Source organism: Bufo gargarizans, chromosome 10 (genome assembly GCF_014858855.1).
Source record: "Bufo gargarizans isolate SCDJY-AF-19 chromosome 10, ASM1485885v1, whole genome shotgun sequence".
Taxonomy (NCBI): Eukaryota; Metazoa; Chordata; class Amphibia; order Anura; family Bufonidae; genus Bufo; species Bufo gargarizans.
The window spans coordinates 16,001,734-16,025,209 of record NC_058089.1 but is presented as its reverse complement, the minus strand read 5'-3'; the positions used below and the strand labels follow the sequence as shown (position 1 = coordinate 16,025,209).

The 23,476-nt window shown below is 44.0% G+C and overlaps 1 protein-coding gene across 1 annotated transcript in view; it reads left to right on the top strand.

The window, feature by feature from the left end:
* Window positions 1–7,729: 7,729 nt before the first annotated feature.
* Window positions 7,730–23,476, top strand: part of LOC122920957 (ETS homologous factor-like) — a 52,968-nt gene continuing 37,221 nt past the window's right edge. The window contains exon 1 of the mRNA XM_044270801.1: window positions 7,730–7,959. The gene's annotated coding sequence lies outside the window, so the exon portion shown is untranslated. The remainder of the gene's footprint in view (window positions 7,960–23,476) is intronic.

Genomic DNA, 23,476 nt, shown 5'->3' with positions numbered 1-23,476 from the left:
CAACTCTTAGCATGTGGCTGCTGGTACATGCTGAGAATTATTGTCTGACAACAGCTGGAGGACCACAGGTTGGAGATCACCGCTTTATGCAACATACAGATATAAAGTAGACACTTCTGTTAGTGAAGCTCCTGCAAATCTCTGTACAGCAAATGCCATCAACATCGTCCTCATCATCTCCATCATCGTCTTCCTCATCTTCGTCCTCTATGTCATCCTCTTCATCCACCAGCTTACTGTGACGTGGACTGGCAAAATGACAGCACAGCACCAATCAATTTTTGGGGTTTTGCCTGGAGATCAGATACATTAATATTCATTTTGTTTTGTGGCCAGCTTCTTTCATGGCATGCTGCATTGTAAAAGACATAAATCCACACGGAAATTTGCTCGTATCTTATATGCGTTCGCTCGCACTCGTGTGCAGGCGGCGTAAAGATGTCTTTACAGATATACCATGACCTGGATAAATGAGAACCTTCACAGACATACCTTCTGGAGGTTATCTATTCTCAGTTGTAGTTTTACTTGTTCCACACTAGATGGCGATGTTTCTCTTTGATCAACACTGATACAAAGTACAGATGTCATGGAGAGACTAACAGCTTCAGGGTGGGCTCATTAACAGAGAGGAGGTACAGTTATAGCTTGGGGGGCTGTAGAGCACATATGGGAGGAAGGACAGTGACCTCTTCAGATGCCCTAGTCAAGTGCAATGTCTTTAGGATGGAACAGAATACGATACGTCTAATGGAGAATGCATAAAAGTACTGAAATCCCTGCGATCAGTCCTATACATTTGCTGGTTCTCCTCCTGTTTGCATTATGGACACATTGTCCTTTATTTGTTTAATGCACTTATATAGCGCTACTATATTCCGCAGCGCTATACAGACATTAGCATCACACAGTCCCCAATGGGGCTCACAATTTAAGGTCCCTATCAGTCTGTCTTTGGAATGTGGGAGGAAACACAGGGAGAACATACAAACTCCATGCCCTTGGTTGGATTTGAACCTAGGACCCCAGCACTGCTAGGCACCAATGCTAACCACTGAGCCACCATGAAACCCAGCATGGTGGCTCGTAAATAAATATAGTGTTTTTTTCTGCAGATCAAACTGGAGGTGCAGAGTGGATCCATAAACTTCTCCTGAACTTACCTGTGTGCATCCGAAAAATAAGACATTGCAATTTTTAGATTTGTAGAAATGAATAATATTCCATGCAAATTGCTTATCGTGTGTAGTTCCGATTTAGAATTTTTGTAAAAAGTGCGGCTGACCTCGAGACCTAAAGGAGTATTCCCGTCTCAGACATTGATGGTATATAGCTAGAATATGCAATCAACGACAGATAGGTGCGGATCCCACCTCTAGGACGTCTTTGTATCTTCAGAGTGGGGCCCCATCGAAGTGAAGGGAGAGCAGCCGCGCGTGAGCGGTCACCCTCCGTTCCCTGCCTGCGCTCGCTCAACTATCTCTGGCAGTCCCATAGCTGTGGATGGAGAAGACGCTGTGCAAGAGCAGCTTGTGTTCCTTCACTTCGGGGGTCCCATTCTGGAGACAGGAGCCCATATGGGGGACCTGCACCTATCTGACATTTGTGGCTTAGCCTAACGATATGCCATCAATGTCAAGATGGGACTATCTCTTTAAAGGCAACTTTTATAATTTTAGAAAACTGTCACAAGACTTTAATTCATCACTCTATGCTACCATGAGCAGGCTTAGCTTTAAAATAAAATGTATATTATTTTTTCAGACTTTCTTGATAAATTTGACAGAAAATATGCCTCCTTGGAAACCACACCCTCGAGGACCCCCCGACAATGACCAGGGATTGCTCACTATGAAAAAAGTTATTTTAGTTTGAAGACTTTTAGTCCTTCAGTGTCAAACTGATTACGAGGAGACTTCCAGTAATCAGTTGTGATCTGTAGGAGGAACCGTCAGAGACTATATCATTTCCCTGCAGCTCCCCCGCAGGTGAAATGAAGTATTACACTGTGCCCAATGAAATCAATGGGCTTTTTGTGTAATGAATGCATTTGTCAGGACCTCCAAAGGGAAACATCATCGTGAATAGCAGATCCCTCCTCTAGTAGCTCAGTCTGTAAACCTGATCTCTGAGATCTGCGTAAGTCACGGCTCACTGACCTAGATTGGTCCATCTGGCCTCAGGCTGCACCGTTCCCATTGAATGACATCATAACCATCAATCCAGTTGATATTGATCATTAATTTCTAAATTTAACCCATTCATTCCAAACGGTCCAGTGTCCGTATCAGAAGATGCGAGTTGCTTTTATTCATTTATATTCTATTCTGGGATTTTCAGTCTTCCAGTCCACTAGCTGAGTCTTAAAGGAGGTGTTCACTTTGGACGGATCCTTTTAATTAGATGGGGATCCAACAGTTTGTTGATCACAAGGGTCCTACTGTTGGGGCTCCTAGAAATTAGTTATATTCTGTAGGGTGGGGTATGACAATAAGTGCCCAATTTTTTTTTTGCAGTTTTGCAGCACCACCACAGGGAAAGTTGGTCGTCCATGTAATGCATAGACCGGCTGGGTCCTCCAGAGAGAGAGACACTCTTCGTGTAGGCGCTCTCCACTTTGGCTAATGAATGGAGGATACAAGTGAGGCACACCCCTCTGTTACATTACATTTGCCTTGACAGGACAAATTAACCAAAGTTGCCAAACGCTAGTCAACCGTAGTGCCCTAGTAATGGTGCCCGCCATAGATTTGCCATTCTTGAATGTTTAAGTCTATCAAATCTGATTCCTCATATCAAGGATGTATTATACATACTATAGGGAGAACTTTTGCAGATGAAATGGGACCCAACTGCTTAGGTTGACCTCACCCCCCATTCTCCATGGGAGGTGTGAACATGTACAGCACTTTATAGATACAGTGCACCAAACAAGGTCAAGAAGGACTCATCTGAGGGTCCTACTGACCCTTATGATGATGGTAGACTATGGGAAAAGAATAGCAAGGCCCTTGAATGTAGAGTGTGGTGGCATAAACCAGTCAATATATTATGGAACCATTCATCTCTAAGTATCATGCTCAGCAGAGGTGTGGCTAAAAGAGATGCATAAGAATCAGCCACACCCCCGAGGGGACCAAATGCTTCTCTGCCATGTAAGGAGACCCCAGTTCTGTTACAGACGTTCCATTGGGGCCCCATGATGGTAGTAGTCTCTGATGCCTAGTATAGGTGATGGCCTGGTAAGAGATTAGTTCCAGACATCTGGATTGGTATCTGGCATGCACATTGTTGCTTGCAGAGATCTCGCTGCCTTTGTTCATACTAGTTCATTTTTGCTTCCAGTAAATTTTTCATTCAGTCCTATCCCGGTAAATGAAGTGTTTGCACAGGGGCAGAGCTCTCAGGTATACATCTGCAGTGTCAGGTTATGACATGGAGTGACGTGGGAGACTGGCAGTGCCAGCATTGCTTGCAGGTGATATAGGGGTGAAGCTGTTATCCTAGATCTCACTTCGATACTGCACGTCTCAGCAGACACCAGATATTGTGTACATATTTGTCTCAGGTTTTCACAGAGCGCTCCTCTTTGTCGGGATGACCTAAATGTTCAATGCTGACAAAACAGTAAGATCGTTCCATGAGACGTCAACTTTATACACAGCACGGTAAAGATTTAAGGGGGCTGTCCGCCTATAGATGTATCCTCAGGACAGGTCATCAATATCAGATCGGGGGGGGGGTCCAACACCCGCCACCAGCACGGTCAGCTGCCAGAAACATAAGGGTAGAGGCACTCGGCAGTGTCGTTTATGCATACTTTACTTGTGGATTTGTGTGCGGTTTTTGGTGTGTTTCCAAAAAGAGTATTTGTTAGGCCTCATGCACACGACCGTTGTTCTGGTCCGCATCCGATCCACAGTTTTTGTGGCTCAGGTGCGGACCCATTCACTTCAATCGGGCTGCAAAAGATGCGGACGGCACACGTTGCTCCGTTCCGTGGCCCCGCAAAAAAAATATAACATTTCATATTCTTGTCCGTTTTGCGGACAAGAATAGGCAGTTATATCAATGGGCCGCCTGTTCCATTCCGCAAACTGCGGAAGGCACAAGGGCAGCTTCCGTGTTTTGCGGATCCGCAATTTGCGGACCGAAAAAAACCCCGGAATGGTCGTGTGCATGAGGCCTTACTTGTAGACTTTGTTGTGGATTTTGACACGGATTTACCCCAGATCTCACCCTTTGAATAAGGCCTCATTCACGCGACCGTTTGGCTTTATTCAGTGTTTTGTGGTCTGTTTTTCACGGATCCGTTGTTCCGTTTTTTTGTTTCCGTTTCTGTTCCGCTTTTCCGCATGGCATATATAGTATACAGTAATGACATAGAAAAAATGGGGCTAGGCATAACATTTTCAATAGATGGTTCTGCAAAAACGGAACGGATACGGAAGACATACATTTCCGTATGTGTTCTGTTTTTGTCGCTGACCCATTGACTTGAATAGAGCCACCGAACGTTATTTGCGGGCAATAATCGGACATGTTCTATCTTTCAACGGAATGGAAAAACGGAAATACGGAAACGGAATGCATACGGAGTACATTCCATTTTTTTAGGCCGAACCATTGAAATGAATGGTTCTGTATACGGACCGTATACGAAACGCAAAAAACGGGCCGTAAACGGGAAAAAAAATGTCGTGTGAAAGAGGCCTTACAAAGGGGGACAGCAGGTTTCTATGTGGAAAATTTCTGCACTGTGTACATGATAGATAATAAATAATAAATAAATAGATAATAAATGAATAAATAAATAGATAGATAGATATATCTATTTATTTATTATCTATCTATCTATTTATTTATTATCTATCTATGTAATTATCTAAGTATTTATAATCTATTGATCTATCTATCTAATCTATCTTTCGGACATGTCATTGAGGCGTATAAGCTTGGACCTTCTCCAATTTCTAACATGATGGTTACGTTGATTTCAGTGATAATGCCACTGGCGTGACTTGAAAGTGCTGGAGTCCAAGAGGCGACACCCACACTATGCCAACTTGGGCAGAAGCCATTACCTTCAGTGGCACTTAGTAATATAGATATATCTACTTGTCAAGCTGAGGGCTGGGGAGACAGCAAGTCCATGGCCCTAAAGGTCCCACATACACCTGTAGATGTCCATTGTCCCAGATCACAGACCAACCCCACCGATGCCATATACTGCCATTGGCATGAGACAAGAGAGTACACGGATATGACCGGGCTCCATAAGAAAATGTAGTAAGGGCCCCTCTGCACCCTAGCCCTGCTCCCCACTGAGATGATGACTGTCCTCCTCATTAATGAATACATGCAGCTTGTTGATGGTTTCCAGACAGCAATGCATTTTTCTTTTTTATAGCACTAAAAAAATGAACAGTAAGTGAAAAAAGAACAAAGGCTCATGAATGCAGACACACTAGAGAGATGCAAAGTATTACATCAGATAATTATAGAGCCAGTTTTTCCCAAAGCCACAAGGGACCATTAAGATTATGGAGGGATGTTCCGAAATGACCCAAAAATCCATGTCCAGCAATCAGAGGACCCTATATCAAAAGTCAGAACTGGACGCTCCCCCAACTGAGAGCGCCACTGAGTGTACTAACCCTTTAACTAAAGTCTAAAATGTCATTATTAATTCACGGTTCTGTACTAATCTCATAATATATCTGCCTGAGAATTCTGTTCTGACTTGGTAAATGATGATTTCAGTGCCTGCAGTCACCACTAGGGGGAGATAACGACACGGAATTGTACTGCTGGCAGGAGCTGTATAAATCCTCATTACGTGAGCTCCCTCTAGTGGTGTCTGAAGGTTACCATTCTGTTTCAGATCTGGTTTTAGATTTTGTAGTATATCTTTACAGAGGAGCTCTGCTTTGCTGACATGATAAATTATAAAATTGTGGCTTCCACTAGGTAGGGATTTATACTGGTAGTACTGAATTTACTGGCAGCTGAATATATCAATATATAGTGGGTTCTCCTATTGGTCTTCCATTTTATAAAATGTTGTATTGACTCCCTTCTGTAAGGGAGATCAGTTTTTTCCCCAACTTGATAAATAATAATATTCTGAAGGCATACAAACACCACTAGGGGGAGCTAACTGTATATGGATTTGAACAACTAGAATTGAACTCAATAGCAGCTGTATAAATCATTGAACTCAATGGAAGCTGTATAAATCTATGCTATAAGATCCCCCTGGTGGTGGCTGGAAGTTGCTCTTTAGTTTTATGTACAAAATTATATTTTTATTCATTTTAAGGTATATGTTTATGGGGAGCTCTGTTCTTCTGACTTTAATAAATGATAAAATTCTGGGTTTCGACGGCAAACACTAGGGGGAGCTAACTGCATATCAGTTCATGCATCTGGGGCTGAACCAAATGGCAGCTCTATAAATCCATGCAGTGAGATCCCCCGTTGGTGGCTGGAGGTTGCCATTCGGTTTTAGGGCCAATATTGAAATCTAATTCATGTCATGGAATATATGTATGGGCAGCAATGTTCTTCTGACTTTGATAAATGATAAAACTCTGACTGCATGCAGCCACCACTAGGGGGAGCTGATTGAACTAGTATTGAACTCAGTGGCAGCTGTATACATTAGTATGCAGTTAGCCCCATCTAGTGGTGGCTGGAGGTAGCCTCTGTCATAGTGTCATGGCAAGCAGTGGAAGCAGTTCATTGCCAACCATATTCCCACCAGGGTCCCTTAGCATATGGTATATATCACTAATAATGTAGACCATCAGTCTTACCCTAAGTTCACACCTGAGCGTTTTACAGCGCGTTCCTACGCGCTGTAAAACGCTCAACAAGGAGAAACCAATGCTTCCCTATGGGAATGGTTCTCACCTGGGCGTTTTACAGCGTGTACGATCGCGCTGTAAAACACCCGACGCTCAAACAAGTTCTTGAGCTTTTTTGGGGCGTTTTGTCGCGCGTTCCCGCACATAGATATTCGGGAATGCGCGACAATGTGTGTTCGCCTGTCTCTGTATGCGCGATTGTAAACGCCGGTACAATCGCGCATACAGAGCGCTCCTTTCAGAACGCTCAGGTGTGAACCCAGGGTTAGGGCTCATGCACACAAATGCACTTTCTTTCCGTGTCTATTCTTTTTATTTTTTTTTGCGGACTGTATGCGGAACCATTCATTTCAATGGGTCTGCAAAAAAAAAACGGAAGTGATTCCGTATGCATTCGCAAAAATATAGAACATGTCTTAATATTGTCCGCATTATGGACAAGGATAGGACTGCTCAATTAGGAGTCAGCTGTTCCGTTCCACAAAATACGGAATGCACGCGGACGTCATCCGTGTTTTTTGCGGATCAGTGTTTTGCGGTCGTGTGCATGAGCCCTTAGGCTGGCCATATACATGAGATATCTGTAGGTTAAAGGCATTAGAGTCAGGAGGTCCTCATGAATGCTGCATCTCTGTAGATAAAGGATCTTTCATAGGCGAGTAAATCTAAAGTTTACCAGAAAGTTGCGCTCCCCCCTCCCTCCCGCTCGCTGCCCACGTCGTCCCCTCCTCTTCCCATCCACAGTTACTTTACCCAGACACCAGTCAAACCTGTTTGTGTCACTTTCAGGTGCCAAATGCACATGGTTGTGCGTGTATTTTATTCTACTATGACCAAGTGATATATAAAAGGAAGTGACACCGGGAAAAACCCTGATTGGCTGATTTCTCCTCGCTGCTGCGCGTCTGGCACAAATATTTAACAATGCAAAGTGTGTGTGTGCGGTAGTAGTGTCAGCGTGCGTGTGTGCGGTAGTAGTGTCAGCGTGTGTGTGTGTGTGCGGTGCTATTCTGTCTGCGCGTCTGCCTGTGGCAGGTGTGACAGTGCCTGGGCTATCTGTGGATGACACTCAATACACACCTGCGGGCAGGTAAGTACTGCTCTTTGCCACTCTGCAAATGTTATAATCTAGAAACCGCATCTTCTAAAATACAGAAATGTAGCAGAGCTGAAACTGTTACTCCAGGGCGCTGTAATGGTAACAATATTAATAATTCAGAAGAATGCAGTATATTTACCTGCAAACCACAGATAACACAGAGTGATATCGCCTTTGCCAAACCCGATACTACTACATACAGTATACAGATACAAGCAGCAGAGCTGGGTTTGTCATTCAATTCATTGGGGGGCGATAACACTTCGCGATTTTACTCAGTACAAACTCAGTACCGCTGCTTCTGAAATTGTTAGGTAAAAAAATAAGGTTCTTTGTAATGACAATGGATTAGGTTTACTGGCAGTCCTATGTAAAGCCAGAAACAATTGTATACGTTTTGACAAATTACAAACTCATTACTGCTACATCTGTTTGTACAATGGTCCCTGAAGTTCCAGGACGACCACTGTATGTTGAAACCACTGTAAATTGAGTAATCGGTTCCAAAGCTCCAAAATGTCATCCAAGATAAGAGAAAATGAAGGTTTAAGAAAAATAAGCAGATAACTAAGACAGATAAGACAAGTCCTTACAGATAACAGTCAGGAATAGCTGCTAACTGGTAACTAATACGGCTTTGATTGGTTGGATCTGAGGCTGAGACATTGTATGTGGAGTCTAGTTTCAAATTACGATGGGTCAGAAAACATCTATCTATCTATCTATCTATCTATCTATCTATCTATATTCTGTATCTATCTATCTATCTATCTATCTATCTATCTATCTATCTATCTATCTATCTATCTATCTATCTATATTCTGTATCTATCTATCTATCTATCTATCTATCTATCTCCTATCTATCTATCTATCTATCTATCTATCTATCTATCTATCTATCTCATATCTATTTATCTATCTATCTATCTATCTATCTATATTCTGTATCTATCTATCTATCTATCTCATATCTATCTATCTATCTATCGAATAAAGTCCAAGTGTTGTGAGCAGTACTGCAGAGTAAATGTGACTCGGTGCCTGTGGCTGCGGAAGCGATCCAACATCCAAAGAATAAAATAAAAAAATTCCAGGTTCACATACAACCTGCAAAATATGAGGATTGGATGCAGACAAAAACAACCTTTGTGTGCATGAGCCCTTATTCTGTATCCTATTACTAGATTATAATTTTTATTATTAAAATTATATTATTGATTATGTATTAGATTATTATTCATTTGATTATATTTTTATTATTGTTGTTACATTATTATTTATTAGATTATTACTTTTTATTATTATTAGATTATTATTATTATAATTTATTAGATTATTTTGTATTTTTTATTAGATTATTATTTTTCATTATTAATTATTATTATTTCTACTTTATTATTTAGCTCAACTTTAGTTTTTAAAATAAGTTGTAAATTGTAGATAGGAAATCATATAAAGGGTTTACCAGACTTTTTACCTTATTTTTAAGTGCAAAAATTAGGAAGCATCTGTATATATTTCTGAGACAGATCCATGAGTATAGCTGACATCCATTTGACATGTTTTTTTAGTTTTTTTTTTTAAGGGAAGTGAAGAGGGAAGTGAAGATTTATTAATTTTTTTGTTGCGTCTTTCAAACATGTCCAGACCTATACTGTGCAGATGTAGGCCTCTTGCACATGAACGTATTTTCTTTCCGTTTCCGCTCCGTTCTTTTTTTTGCGGACCGTATACGGAACCATTCATTTCAATGGGTACGCCCCCCAAAAAACTGAAGGTACTCCGCGTGAATTCCGTTTCCGTATGTCCGTATTACTGTTCCACAAAAAAATAAAAAAAACATGTCCTATTATTGTCCACATTACGGAGAAGAGTAATACTGTTCTATCAGGGGCCAGCTGTTCCGTTCCACAAAATACGGAATGCACACGGACGTCATCCCTATTTTTTGCTGATCCTTTTTTTGCGGACCGCAAGAGGCCGTAGGCAAACATATAGTATAGTTCTGGATCCATATTTTATTATTTCCACAAAAATAAAAAATAAACAAAAAAGTATTTTTTTTTAACCTTTTTGGTGTCATTTTTTGATACAGAGAAATTGGTGTTGATTTTTTTAATAGGAATCCACATAAAAAAAATCTCAACTTCTGTAATGTTATTTTCTAGACTCCCATGGTTAAAGGGAACCTGTCACCGGGATTTTGGGTATAGAGCTGAGGACATGGGTTGCTAGATGGCCGCTAGCACATCCGCAATACCCAGTCCCCATAGCTCTGTGTGCTTTTATTGTGTAAAAAAACCCGATTTGTTACATATGCAAATTAACCTGAGATGAATCCTGTCCCTGACTCATCTCACGTACAGGACTCATCTCAGGTTAATTTGCATATGTATCAAATCGGGTTTTTTTACACAATGAAAGCACACAGAGCTATGGGGACTGGGTATTGCGGATGTGCTAGCGGCCATCTAGCAACCCATGTCCTCAGCTCTATACCCAAAATCCCGGTGACAGGTTCCCTTTAACCATGGGAGTCTAGAAATATCAGATATGTATATATATTTTTTTTTTTTTTATTGATTTCATATTCTTTAACTTTGTAATTCACTTTCCTTTGTATTATTATGATGTATTAGAATAGCTGTATTTTCTGCTGCGGGCATACTTCCGGTATGCTTGAACTGGGATGCTCACAGGACAGCGCTTGGGGGCGCCTTTGGAGAACCAAGGATGTTCCCTTAAAATCACCATCCCCAGCGATCTCACTGAAGGGTTAATAGAGCTCCCCTAACTTGTGATACCATAGTTGCTTAGGGCCATTACACTGACGGGATGCTGCCACGTTTTGGGGTAAAATTACTGGAGTCTAGGGGTTATCCCTTGCTTCATGTATCCGTAAATTTAAAGAGGTTGTCCAGGATTAGAAAAACATTTGTGCCTTCTTTCAGAAAGAGCGCCGCACCTGTCCACAGGTCATGTGTGGTATTACAGCTCAGCTCCGTTCACCTCAGTTGCATTGAGCTGCAATACCAGACACAATCCGTGGAAGAAAGCAGCCATCCTGAACTGCCCCTTTAAGCTTTTTAGGACTCTTTTAGACAACCCCTTCTGAAGTACCTTGCACAGAACTCCCTGTATTATGAGTCAGTCGAAGCTACATCAAGCTATAGAAACTAGAGGTCTCCCCCTGCAATTATATTTGATCATCGTGGATCTAGGACGTGAAATCCCTGGCATCGTCTAGGTTGGGGGAGGTGGTAGGAATATTTTAAGGGGATTCCCCTTTAAGATAACACAGCAGCAGTAAAAGCCGCAGGTCGCACGATGTGATATTGGAACGAGTTGAATCACGATGCAACAATTACATGTCACGGGGATCCAAATGTCAGACTCAGCTCTGCTACATCGTCATATGTAGTGCTGAGCAGGGGTGCACAGGATACGCCATAAATGTCCAGATGGGAATTACCCTTTGACATAGAAACCGACGACTGGTAGGTAGGTAACTTGGACTCGGACAACACAAAGCAAATATGTTGAGATTAGCCGCCGAGTATAACACCTATATAAACAATGATAGGTGATTAAATAAAGCAACGCTCAGACTTAAAGGTGTACTCCGACCTGGCGGGCGTATGTGATGGAGTGACACTGGAAGCCCACCCTGCCCACCAGTAAAGTAATGGGGTGGAGGGGTTATTACAGGATTAGAAAAACACTTTACCTGTCCATGGGTTGTGTGCTATTGCAGCTCAGATCCGTTGAGTTGAATGGCGCTCAGCTACAGTACCGCACACAACCTGCGGACTGGTGTGGCGCTGTTCCTGTTTTTGGAATCCTGAACAATCCCTCTAAATGATCAGAATGTCAATATTTAGCATCCTAAGACCAAGAACCAGAATCCCTACATTTCTGATGTCAAAACGATCTGATCTGGTCACTCGTAGTTAGAAAAATGTTTCTGCCGTGTCTTCAATATTTTGATTGAAGATACCACGGAGGATTGTAGAGTGGACGAATACAAAGGATCTTCTGTCTAAGGCATGGATGTCAAACTCATGGCCCTCCAGATGTTGCAAAACTACAACTTCCATCATTCCCTGATAGCTGTAGTATGCCCAGGCATGATGGGAGTTGTAGTTTTGCAACAGCTGGAGGGCCACGAGTTTGACATCCCTGGTCTAAGGCCTCTTGCACACGGCTGTTGTTCGGCCGTTCTGTGCATTGGGGACCACAATTTGCGGTCCCCGATGCACGGGCACCATATGTGCGGCTGCCACGACTGATCCAGACCCATTCAACTTGAATCCGTCCGCACCGCAAAAAAATAGAGCAAGTTCTATGTTTTTTTGCGGTGCCGAGGCACGGACAGAAACCCCATGGAAGCCTGTATAGGCAAGGGCTGCACGCATGAGCCCTAAGGCAGTGATCTCCAACCTGTGGCTCTCCAGTGGTTGCAAAACTACACTTCCTATCATGCCCTAATAGCTGCAGGCTGTCAGGCATGATGGGAGATGTAGTATTGCAAGTGCTGGAAAGCCACAGGTTGGTGAACATTGGTCTATGGGAATCCCTTAAAAGGACCTGTTTTAAAATCCACCATGTATTCCACAGCAGAATCCAACCGGATTCCACCGCGGTTGTTCAGCTTGAATCCCTCAGATCCACTCACTGGCTTACAGTAGCTCCATTCAGTGGACACCTGCCATGGCTTCAAGCAGCAGCTGTCTTCACGCCACACCAATGTGGCATGGTTGCAGCTTTAAATCGCCAGCCCGTGAACAGAAGTGCTGCCTTCCATTGAAAACAATGAGAGGCAGACACCACGTGGCCACTGGTGGAATCTTTCCCCGGTGTCCACGCCAAGATTTTGCCAGCAACTTCCCTTATAGATATTTGTTTCATCTCAGATGAGTGTTTAGAATCCCACAAGTCCTCGATTTTAGTAGGAGCACATAAGAAAAGTTGCTCCTCCTACTGGACTTTGTTTGTACTGGCAAGAGTCCTGGTTCTCTATTCCTCATTTTTAACCTAGACCTTATCCTTTGGCAGGTTCCCCAGACCTCAAACCTCATACACTTGGACCACATATCGCTAATACATTTCTAGGGAATAGGAGGCTATTATATACAGTACTTATGAAACATAAGATCAGGTACTCTTTGGTTTGACTGTTTTAGGCTCAGGTTACATTTACGCCCCAGATACCAAAAAAAGTCAACAGTAAGTGTCTCATTGAACCTAGACTATAGTCTACTGCCCTTTGGCTGCGGTGTCAGTGGTTTTCTATCTCTTGTGAAATTAGAAAGCCCCAAAAGGTTGAGAGGGGTGGTTTTGGAAGAGCTGGAGAACCTCAGCTAGGAGACCACCATCTGATTGTCTTCTCTGTTGGGTCTTCAGTTTCTCAGTGGCACGATATGGATGATTTATTAATCTAGTTTTTCAACTATGCTTGTTGGAAGATTCCTGGGACACCATTGGGCCTTGCACAAGAATGATCACGGATGGAGCCAAGCTCTCAGGGCAGTGAGAGAAAGACCTTTCCAATAGAGTTACCTTCTCAGGTTCAGCTTCTGGTGGGGCTTTTACTTGAAGGCAAAGTTTTGACTACAACGCGAAGGAAGTAGTGTAATGTCCACTATGTACAAGGCAACAGAGAACAGGTTCTATGAAATCAATTCACCCCTAATTGAGGAGTCAACCATATACAGTAGCTCCTACCCTGTGCAGAAGCCACTTGATGGGGTGAATGAGCCATGTCTAGACAGAACTTGGACTGGAAATTCTGGGCAATGCCATCTCTAGGCTCTGTTCACACTCGAGTTAATTTTTTCCCATCAGGTTTGAGGAGCTTTCAGAAGGCCTCAATAACACAGTTATTGGTTCTGGTCACATTTGCCTCTTGGCTTCTGTTTTTAACACATGAAGGATCCAAATGTCGACACTGAGGAACCATTGACTTTCAGAGAGGTCTGTTGAGTTTCTGCTGCACTCTTCTTGCTGTCAAAAATTACAGAAACCCCAGGAAAAAAAACCCTGATGGAAGGAGAAATGCAGGTGTGAACATAGCCTAATCTGATGGAGAAGCTAATCGAGCAATCAATCATCATTCCTGGGCAGCAGATCATGCTGTGTGAAAAGGTATCTGCTGCCCAGAAACAATGAATCTGTATGAGGATGAACAATGGTAGTAACCCTACAGTGGAAGTGATCGCTGTGGGTAAATGCAGCTCTTCACCTCCACTGACGAGCATGAAGTTATCAGGAAGGAACGGATCCTTCCCCTATAATTGCCTGCTCGGTCGGGCCATGTGCCTTAACTGCCCCCTGCATGACAGGAACTCAGCTAAGCTGTTAGTGATGTTTCTGTCCAGATGCCTACTGACAGCAGAATAGTGAGTGCAGCTCTGTAGTATAATACAGGATGTAACTCAGGATCAGTACTGGATAAGTAATGTAATGCATGTACACAGTGACTCCACCAGCAGAATAGTGAGTGCAGCTCTGGGGTATAATACAGGATGTAACTCAGGATCAGTACTGGATAAGTAATGTAATGCATGTACACAGTGACTGCACCAGCAGAATAGTGAGTGCAGCTCTGGAGTATAATACCGGATGTAACTCAGGATCAGTACAGGATAAGTCATGCAGGGCCGGTGCAAGGATTTTTGCCGACACAAGCGAAGCTACATTTTGGCGCCCCCCCCCCCCTCGCAGATCACCAGGCCCTGGTCCCGTCTGCAGCAGCTGGCTTCTCCTCTGTGTGGTCCTGGTATCTTCTCTCTGCTTCAGACAATCGCTGGTTTGAGGACCGTATTTTTCGTCCTCTAAGGCACACCTAGGTTTTGGAGGAGGATAATAAGAAAAAATATTTTCCATTACACCTCAGGTCAGACCAGCAATCAGACCCCCAATGTTAATCAGACCTCAGATCAGACCCCCATGTCAGACATCAGCCCCCATCCATCAGCCCCCCATGTCAGCCATCATGCCGCAATGTCAGCCATTAGCCCCCCCATGTCAGCCATCAGCCCCCATCCATCATGCCCCTATGTAAGCCATCATTTCCCTATGTCAGCCATAAGCCCCCGTGTCACATTTCTCCCCCTCCATGTCAAATCACTCCCCTATGTCACATCAGCCCTCCATGTCACATTCCTCCCCCTCCATGTCACATTTTTCCGCCCTCCCCCAGGGTGCGCCCTAAGGCAGCCGCTTGGTCTGCCTTATGGTAGCACCGGCCCTGAAGTAATGTATGTACACAGTGACTGCACCAGCAGAATAGTGAGTGCAGCTCTGGAGTATAATATAGAATGAAACTCAGGTCCAGTACAGGATAAGTAATGTAATGTATGTACACAGTGACTCCACCAGTAGAATAGTGACTGCAGCTCTGGAGTATAATACAGGATGTAACTCAGGATCAGTACAGGATAAGTAATGTATGTACACAGTGACTTCACCAGCAGAATAGTGAGTGCAGCTCTGGAGTATAATACAGGATGCAACTCAGGATCAGTACAGGATAAGTAATGTATGTACACAGTGACTGCACCAGCAGAATAGTGAGTGCAGCTCTGGAGTATAACACAGGATGTAACTCAGAATCAGTACAGGATAAGTAATGTATGTACACAGTGACTGCACCAGCAGAATAGTGAGTGCAGCTCTGCAGTATAATACAGGATGTAACTCAGGATCAGTACAGGATAAGTAATGTATGTGCACAGTGACTGCACCAGCAGAATAGTGAGTGCAGCTCTGGAGTATAATACAGGATGTAACTCAGAATCAGTACAGGATAAGTAATGTAATGTACACAGTGACTCCACCAGCAGAATAGTGAGTGCAGCTCTGGAGTATAATACAGGATGTAACGCAGGATCAGTACAGGATAAGTAATGTATGTACACAGTGACTGCACCAGCAGAATAGTGAGTGCAGCTCTGGAGTATAATACAGGATGTAATTCAGGATCAGTACAGGATAAGTAATGTATGTACACAGTGACTCCACCAGCAGAATAGTGAGTGCAGCTCTGGAGTATAATACAGGATGTAACTCAGGATCAGTACAGGATAAGTAATGTAATGTATGTGCACAGTGACTGCACCAGCAGAATAGTGAGTGCAGCTCTGGAGTATAATACTGGATGTAACTCAGGATCAGTACAGGATAATGTAATATATGTACACAGTGACTGCACCAGCAGAATAGTGAGTGCAGCTCTGGAGTATAATACAGGAGGTAACTCATGATCAGTACAGGATAAGTAATGTATGTACAGTGTGACTCAACCAGCAGAATACTGAGTGCAGCTCTGGAGTATAATACAGAATGTACCTCAGGTCCAGTACAGGAAAAGTAATAGATAGAGATAGCAAAGTTATCTTACACTTTGATAACGTTTTTGTGTCAATACGTTGTAATCTTTACTATGGCTTTGTAGAATGTACTGGCCTGACCTTATGGCCACAATTACCCTATATAACCCTATACTCACCCTATAGAACCCCATGCTCACCGTATGTAACCCTATACCCACCCTATTTAACCCTCTACTCACCCTATACAATCCTGTATTTACTCTGTATAAACCTGCATACTCGGATCCTCAGACTAATCACTTCTGTGTTCATTATGGGATTACTCAAGCAGCAGCCGTGGAGTAGGCTTTATGTGGGGGTCATTTTATGTTTTATAGGTTATTAGAGTTTATAGAGTTTCGGCGCCATTGTTTACAGTAGCAGGACAAGCAGACTATTTGTAAGTCTATGACCTCATCTTTAGGTGTGAATGTTCTTTTTAAAGAGTTGAGTGTTTGCTTGGCGTTACTGATTAATCCTCAGGTTTTGAAATTCACCATTAAGTAGAATCATGATAGTTGGATTAAGGTAGGAGGAGACCTGTTGAGTGAGCCCGATAACAATGCCCGATAAACGCTGGCTGTACAGGTGCCACCGAACCTCTCTACCCAGACTGCTTTGTAACAGACACAATGTAATCCAAAATATCACCTATGGCAAGATAAATGCTAATATAAGCTGCAATACCTGGCATGACCTGTTGACTATAGTGGCACAACCCGTGGAAGAAAGTGTGCAAACCAAGTTTTGTACAAACCCTCGAAGCATCCTCTATAAATGCTCACCTCTCTTCACTCCTGCAGTCTTCTTCACGGTTGTGAAATGAGGAACATTGCAAGCAGTAATATAGAGGAGAGGGGAGTCTGGTCTGGGGGCTATATTAGTTTGAGGGTCTGGGGTGTATTATAGTCTCAGGTCTCCAGGCCGGGGTCTGTATTACTTTTAGACATATTGTCTGGCGTCTGTAATATTTTAGGGAGCCTAAGGTCTGTATTAGTTCTGTATTTTGGTGGTCCGGTCTGGGGTCTGTATTCATTTTGAGATGAGATGAAGGGAGAGATATGCACTATGTGTGATTCAAATGCGTAAATTATGGGTATGCCCTACAAAATGATAGGAGCATAAGATAAAAATGTTGTATAAGACACTGTGTACCACTTCATACCTCAGTATTAATAAGAGAGATGAGTCTGGTCTGGGGTCTATATTAATTTTGGAGGGGAGGGGGGGTCTGGTCTGTGTACATTAGTTTGAGCCTCTAGTAGGGTCTGTGTTAGTTTTAGGGGTCTGGTCTGGGGCAAGTATTATTCTAAGGAGTCTAAGCTCTGTATTATTTGACGTGGTTTGGGTTCTGTATTTAGGTGGTCCGGTCTGGGGTCTGTATTCATTTTGGGATGTGATGAAGGGGGTCATATGCACTATGTGTGATTCAAATGTGTAAATTATAGGTATGCCCTATATAAATAGGTGGGGCATAGGATACAATTTTGCACAACAAACTGCGTACTGCTTTATACGTCAGTGTTAATGATGAGAGGTGAGTCTGGTCTGGGGTCTGTATTAGTTTGGGGGGTCTGGTCTGGGTTGTGTACATGAGTTTGAGCCTCTGGTCTGGGGTCTGCATTATTTTATGGGGTTTGGGGTCTATATTTAGGTGATCTAGTCTGGGGTTGTATTAATTTCAGGATGTAATAAGGAGTCACATGAACTATTTGTTACCCATTGTGTAAATTATGGGTATGTCCTATATAAATGGAGGGGGGGGGGGGGGGCATAAGATAAAAATGGCTTCATTTGTCAGTATTAATGAGAAGAAGTGCCTCTGGTCTGGGGTCTGTATTAGTTTGGGAGAGTCTGGTCTGGGGTATACATTAGTTTGAGGTTCTTGGCTGTGGTCTGTATTAGTTTTAGGGATCTGGTCTGGGGTCTGTACTATTTTATGGGGTTTGGGTTCTCTATTTAGGTGATCTAGTCTGGGGTCTGTATTAATTTTGGGATGTGATGAATGGGGTCATTTGTGCTATTTTTGATCCAAATGTATAAATTATGGGTATGCTCTATGTATTTATGGGTATTACTGTGCGTACCGCTTCATATGTCAGTAATAATGAGAAGAGGTGCCTCTGGTCTGGGGTCTGTATTAGTTTGGGAGAGTCTGGTCTGGGGTATACATTAGTTTGAGGCTCTTGGCTGTGGTCTGTATTAGTTTTAGGGATCTGGTCTGGGGTCTGTACTATTTTATGGGGTTTGGGTTCTATATTTAGGTGATCTAGTCTGGGGTCTGTATTAATTTTGGGATGGGATGAAGGGGATCATTTGTGCTATTTTGGGGTATGGGTACACTCTATGTATTTATGGGTATGTTCTATGTAAATAGGAGGGGCATAAGATAAAAACTGTGTGCAACACACTGTGCGTACCGCTTCATATGTCAGTATTAATGAGGGGAGGTGCCTCTGGTCTGGGGTCTGTATTAGTTTGGGAGAGTCTGGTCTGGGGTGTACATTATTTTGAGGCTCCTGACCGTTGTCTGTACTCGTGTTAGGGTTGTGGTCTGGGGTCTGTGTTATATTAAGGAGTCTAAGGTCTGAATTACTTCATGGGGTTTGGGATCTGTATTTAGGTGGCTGGTCTGGGGTCTGTATTCATTTTGGGATGTGATGGAGGGGGACTTTTTAGAATCTCCCTGTTGTTCCTTCTTAAAAGCTGTCAGGCTCTGTTCACATCTAAATAGAGATTAAATGGATAAATGAAAAAAAAAGAAACGCACAATGCACTGCTGGATCCATTGTATGATGGACACTGGCGGCGACCTGAGGAACCAAGTGACTTATGATGGTGTCTGTTGGGTCTTGATTTGGTGCTATTCTTTTATCTGAAACAAAAGTACCTAACCCCCACTCATCAAATGACTGGCACGTTCTATACTTGGAGACCCTTCAGGCTATCTCCAAAAAGATAAGAGAGTGCATTGGCCAATATGATGTATGAAAGGTAGGTGATTTCTGAAGAGCCGGCGATGTCTCGTCAAGCACATGCAGAGGGGGATTCCTAGAGGAAGCAATGATGTGTGCAATGTGGAAATTACTACCAGGACACAAGGGACAGAATTTGAGCCTACTGAATGAAGAACCTAAGAACAGACGAAGAGTGACGAAACACTCTTATTTCAGCCACAGCCAGACAGGAAGTCGTGTTGTGGACATAACACTTTCTAGTACTCTGGGAACCTGAGATAGCCTTCAAAAATTCCACAGGATAGGGGGTAAGTATTACATCGGCGATAACTATTATATCGGCGGGAGTCCTACTGCTGGTACCTCCAGCAATCATGAGAATGAGGTCCCTATACCCCCTGTAGGCCTCCTGAAATGAGCGGTGCAGCTGGTCGCACATGCATGTGGCAGCTCAATTCATTTCTATGGGATTTCCGGAGATAGCCGAGTACAGCGCTCGGCTACCTCTAGAGCTCCCATAGAAATGGAGGGAGTGGCCACGCGTATGTACGACTAGCTACTTCAATAATTTCAGAGGGGCTGCATGGGGTATGGGGACCCCATTCTCATGATTGGTGGAGGCCCCAGTGGTAGGACCCCCATCAATCTAATAGTTATCCCCTATCTTGTGGATAGAGGATAACTTATTGTAACTGGAGTACCCCTTTAAGGCTAAAGATGGCCATACACATGAGGCAATGACTGGCTGATCACTCATCTGTGGGATCATTCGTATGGTTTGTGCCATCCCATCAGCAGAAAAATGATTCCCTGGTCCTTGAGCGTGATAAACCTGGAATATCACATTTTTGGCAGATAAAGGTCTGCTGTCTGCCATTATGGATGACTGTGTGAATCTTTCAAGCGATAGCCATTTTGACCGTAAATAGCAGCTATGGCTTCACGGCGACCATGATTTGTGGTGAACCTGCATATTAATTTATTGAATGACCGTTTTCTTATAACAGCATTTTCCAATCTTTTACAATAGAGTAACTCCTGACAAAAGTTTCCTCCACATGGAGGAGACCTACAACTACCGTAACCACATTGGTGACAGCTCTTGCTGTTTTTTGAGGAACCCCTGACCACATTCTCAGGGGCCCTCAGAACCAGGCCTGGGAAGCACTCGCTTACAGAGTAGGCCTCAACTGTCCAGCAGTAAGACAGACTTGGTTGTCCATAGCACCTTTTTTTTTAACATTAGGGGCGAGGGCCTGCTGCTGATCTGACCATCTAATAAATTAGGGATGAGGGTCTGCTGCTGAGCTGACCAGCTAAAACCATAAGGGCGAGGCCTGCTGGTGACCCTCTAAAACATTAGGGGTGAGGGTCTGCTGCTGAGCTGACCCTCTAAAACATTTAAGGTGAGGGCCTGCTGCTGAGCTGACCCTCTAAAACATTTAGGGTGAGGGCCTGCTGCTGATCTGACCATCTAAAACATTATGGGCGAGGGCCTGCTGGTGACCCTCTAAAACATTAGGAGCGAGGGCAGCGTAATAAGCATGTTGATATGATGGAGGAGGAGGACGAGAAAAGGAAGATTAAACCATATACCCTTTTTTGTGGTGGAAGGGGTGCATGGGAATACAGTGTATTCAATACACCATAAAAGCCACATTTAGAGTGCCTTTATGTTCAGCCGCTTTCCTCTGGTGGAGAAGAGAAGTCAGGGGCAATCCAGGCCTTGTTAATTTTGATAAGAGTCAACCTCTCAGCATGTTCAGTTGACAGGCGGATGCGCTTATCAGTTATTATGCCCCCAGCAGCACTAAATACCGCTCTGACAAAAGGCTGGCGGCAGGGCAGGCCAGCACCTCCAAGGCGTAGAGCGCCAGTTTGTGCCACGTGTCCAGTGTGGACACCTAATAGTTGTAAGGCACACAGGGATCATTGAGGACGCTGACTCGGTCTCCTACATACTCCTTCACCATCTTCCAAAACTTTTCCCTCTTTGTGACACTAGGCCGCGAATCAGGGTGAGGTTGCTGGCGGGGTGTGATAAAACTGTCCCAGGCCTTGAAGACTCTTGCCTTGACTCTGTTGGAACTGCTGTGTGTTCCCCCCATCTCCCCTCCTCGGTTGCCCAAGGAACTACATACTCTGCTGCCAGCATTGTCAGATGGAAATTTTTGGAGCAATTTTTCCACAAGGACCTTCTGGTATTGCACCATTTTGCTAGTCCTGTCCACCACAGGAATGAGAGATGAGAAGTTCTCTTTGTAGCGGGGGTCGAGAAGGGTGAACAACCAGTAATCGGTGTTGGCCAAAATACGTATAACGCGAGGGTCACGGGAAAGGCAGCATAAAGTCAGCCATGTGTAACAGAGTCCCAACAGACAAGACTTTGCCCCCAACAGGATCAATCTCCTCATCCTCTTCGTCCTCTTCGGCCCATCCACGCTGAACAGATGGAATAAACCTGCTATTGGTTCTACCCTCTGTAGCGGAGGCAACCGTCTCCTGCTCCTCCTCTTTATCAACATCATCCAATTCACTCTGAGAAGACGTACTGACGGTGGTCTGGCTATCACCCTGTGTACTGTCTTCCCCCATTTCCACCTCTTCCACATGCAAAGCGTCCACCTTCATTGTGAGCAGTGAGCGTTTCAGTAGACACAGAAGTAGGATGGTTACGCTGATAATAGCGGCATCGCCTCTCACCATCTGTGTTGATTCCTCAAAGTTGCGTAAAACCTCACAGAGGTCAGACATCCATGCTCACTCGTCACTTGTGAAGAGCGGAAGCTGACTGGAAAGGCAACGACCATGTTGCCCTCTGCTGCTCACAAAGCCTGGCCAACATGTGGAACGTGGAGTTCCAGCGCGTGCTCACGTCGTACAACAGTCGGTGAGCTGGAAGTTGCAAGCGCTGCTGCAGCATTGCCAGACCGGCGGCAGCTGTAGATGACTTTCGGAAATGGGTACACACGCGGCGCACCTTCACCAGTAGCTCAGGCAAATTGGGGTAGGTTTTGGGAAACCGCTGAACCACTAGATTGAACACGTGGGCTAGGCATGGTATGTGTGTGAGTTTGCTGAGCTCCAAGGCCATTATCAGACACAACCATGCCTGGTTGTAGGTTGAGTGGCAAGATCCACAGCTCAGTCTGGTCCCTTATCTCCTGCCACAGCTCTGTGGCGGTGTGCTGTTTGTCACCTAAGCAAATCAGTTTAAGCACGGCCTGTTGCCGCTTCCCCACTGCTGTGCTACACTGCTTCCAGCTACTGACTGATGGCTGACTGATGCTGCAAGATGAGAATTCAGAGGTGGAAGTGGAGGAGGAGGTGGAGGAGAAGAGGTGGTTGCAGCTACTAATGTAGGTGGTGGCGGAAATCCTGATAGAAGTAGGGCCCGCAATCCTTGGCGTCGGTAGCACCTGTGCCATCCCAAGGTACGACTGGCTCCCGGCCTCCACAACATTCACCCAGTGTGCCGTCAGGGAAATGTAGCGTCCCTGGCCAAAACAACCTGACATGTTTGTTTTGGTAAATACTTGTATGCAAATAACTAAAAACCCAACCGCTTAACACATGTCTTCCCCGCCTAAACCAAATAATGACAGAGGCACATGTTTTGTGGCGTGAAGATCGGTCACAGCTTTATTTATATTTTTTCATAGCTTTTTCACCAACCAAACCACCAAACTTTTCTCACCAGAAACCACTTCCAGGAGTATGAGAAGCGATATGCCCCACGGAAACCACAGTGGGCAAGTCCGCCATCTCCTCTGGTCTTAGTAATTTATTTCCACCGACCTCCAGCTGTGACTTAAACCATGGCAACTGTAACAAAAAGATATGTAAGACAAAACATCATAGAGAAAAACAATCAAAGGGAGCGAGGGGGGTAAAATTCCTGTTGAAGGTGCCGGTGAAAAGAGACTGAGATATGATAAGCCCTCCTATTTATTAACTCTAGGGGGAGGGACAGGAGAGACCATCTAATCTGCACCAGGAGAAGGGGGGGGGGGGAGAAAAACAAAAACTCAAATAGGCAGGCCCAGTGCGAAAGGAATCCCCCCCCCCCCCCTTTTCAGGAGAAACCACAATAGACATGAATGATTTAACACATTAGCTGCCAACAGTATCTGCAGTCAAAAACACCCTCGCTATGTGCTGTGGTGTTAACTATAA